This window comes from Mandrillus leucophaeus, unplaced genomic scaffold, assembly GCF_000951045.1.
Source record: "Mandrillus leucophaeus isolate KB7577 unplaced genomic scaffold, Mleu.le_1.0 Scaffold307, whole genome shotgun sequence".
Classification (NCBI taxonomy): Eukaryota; Metazoa; Chordata; class Mammalia; order Primates; family Cercopithecidae; genus Mandrillus; species Mandrillus leucophaeus.
In genome coordinates this window covers 2,421,346-2,423,981 of record NW_012103221.1, presented here as the reverse complement: position 1 = coordinate 2,423,981, position 2,636 = coordinate 2,421,346, and the positions used below count along the sequence as shown (strand labels likewise).

Sequence of the window (2,636 nt, the reverse complement as noted above, 5' to 3'; positions counted from 1 at the left end):
TGCCTCAGCCTCCTGAGTAGCTGGGATTATAGACGCACGCCACCACGCCCGGCTAATTTTTGTATTTTTAGTAGAGATGGGGTTTCATCATCTCGGCCAGGCTGGTCTCAAACTCCTGACCTCAGGTGATCTGCCCACCTTAGCCTCTCAAAGTGCTGGGATTACAGATGTGAGCCACTGTGCCTAGCTTGAATAATGTTAATAAGGGGTTTTGAATAATGCTGCTAAAAGGACTCTAGGAATGTATACAACTTTAGATTTAAAAACAAAACAAACACAAACTTCTATAATTTGCAGTCTCCCACATCTCTTCATTTGTAAAGTGTATTACACTGAATCAAAACACATGAGACACATAAATCAGATTTAATTTTCAATTAGAATAAAACTCCTGATCTATTATCTGGGTAAAACTTATTAATCCCTAAAAGTTCTCTTTGTTATAACACATTCCCTAAAAACAAAAGTACCACATTTAACTTCAGGAGAGCTAAGTGCGAGTGCCAGTTCTTCCATTTATTAGTTGGTGACTGCAGGGGACATAAGACCTATGCAGGATCTGCTCCCACTTTGTTCCTTCTCTGGAGTACCCCAATCTTGCTCAAGTATCTCCCCATCCCATACCTACGAGAAACTGACCCCACCCCCAGCGCCATAGGTAATCCGCCCTTCCTCCAGTGATTTGGGCAGAAATGGGCATTAGTAAGTATAAGTTGGGATTCTAATTAATCATACTAATGTTGAAAAAATTACTCACTGTTCCACATCCCCACATTCTAATCTATAAAACAGGGATGATGCTGTTGGCTCTATTTAACATAATCACCGTAAAGTGCTTTTTTATTTTGCAATATGGAATACATTCAGAAGATGGTATTGTGTGAAAAAGAAACAGAAGTAAGTGGACTAGCTTGGGACATTTCCTATAAACTGTTATTGTTGTATTTGGAAATTATGGAAGCTATTTTCTTTTAAAAACTATTTCAAATGTGTGCATTCAAATGAGTGTCAGGTACTTTGAATTAGTCACATTGTGAATTTCTGCATATATTCAATCAATCATCCTCCTATGCACCAGGCACCATAGTAGTTGCTAGGGTACAGTAATTCACAAGATGGTCATAAGATGTAGCAGGGACTTCTCTTAGGAGCCTGCCGTGCACTTTCTCCAAAGCATGGAAAAAAAGGAAAAGTTTTAGTTATCACAGGGGAAATTCCAGTCACCTAGTGAGCCCTGAGAAGTAAATGAGCAACTTGATAAGCAAGAAGGTAATGGTAGCTTAGAACAATAGCCAAGAAAGTTTGAATTCCGGGATGTTTTGCTCCCTACAGAAACTAAAGAGAACTCTTCTCCTCCCTGGCTGGCTGAGGGTAGGCTGCCATCATGAACCACACGGTAACTATCCTAACTAGAAAGTTCATGACTACTTCAGAAGAAAAAGATGCTCATTGATGTCCTTCACCCCTGGAAGGCAACAGTGCCTGAGACAGAAATTCAGGGAAAACTAGCCAAAATGTACAAGACCACACTGGATGTCATCTTTGTATTTGGATTCAGAACTCATGTTGGTTGTGGCTTTGGCACAATTTATGATTCCTTGGATTATGTAAAGTAAAATGAACCCAAACATACCAAACACAGACTTGCAAGACAAGGCCTGTATGAGAAGAAAAAGACCTCAAGAAACCAACTAAAGGAATGCAAGAACAGGATGGAGAAAGTCAGGGGGACTGCAAAGGCCAATGTTGGTGCTGGCAAAAAGCCGAAGGAGTAAAGGTACTGCAAGGATGTTATCTGCAGCCCGTGAGGATTTTTCACAATAGCATTAATAAGGCTGGGTGCGGTGGCTCACGCCTGTAATCCCAGCACTTTGGGAGGCCAAGGCGGGTGGATCACAAGGTCAAGAATTCAAGACCAGCCTGTAATCCCAGCTACTTGGGAGGCTGAGGCAGGAGAATGGTGTAAACCCGGGAGGTGGAGGTTGCAGTGAGCCGAGGTTGCACCATTGTACTCCAGCCTGGGCACAGAGAAAGACTCTGTCTCAGAAAAAAAAAAAAAAGAGGCTTGGCACGGTGGCTCATGCCTGTAATCTCAATGTTACAGGAAAGGGGTCCTGATCCAGACCCCAAGAGAGTGTTCTTGGATCTTGCGTAAGGAAGAATTCAGGGCAAGTCTACAGTGCAAAGCAAAAGCAAATTTATTAGGAAAGTAAAGGAATAAAAGAATGGCTACTCCATAGACAGAGCAGCTCCCATGGCTGCCCATTTTTATGGTTATTTCTTGATAATATTCTAAACAAGGGGTGGATTATTCATGCCTCCCCTTTTAGACCATATAGGGTAACTTCCTGATGTTGCCATGGCATTTGTAAACTGTCATGGGGCTGATGGGAGTGTAGCAGTGAGGACGGCCAGAGGTTACTCTCACGACCATCTTGGTTTTGGTGGGTTTTATCTGGCTTCTTTACTGCAACCTGTTTTATCAGCAAGGTCTTTATGACCTGTATCTTGTGCTGGCGTTGTATGTCATCCTGTGACTTAGAGAACACCTTAACCATCTGGGAATACCGCCCAGTAGGTCTCAGCCTCCTTTTACCCAGCTCCTTTTCAAGATGGAGTTGCTCTGGTTTCACACA

At 42.5% G+C, this 2,636-nt stretch overlaps 1 pseudogene; it reads left to right on the top strand.

Annotated features, from left to right (window-relative positions):
• The first annotated feature begins 1,384 nt into the window (after positions 1 to 1,384).
• Positions 1,385 to 1,775, top strand: LOC105544730 (annotated as a pseudogene).
• Positions 1,776 to 2,636: the final 861 nt, after the last annotated feature.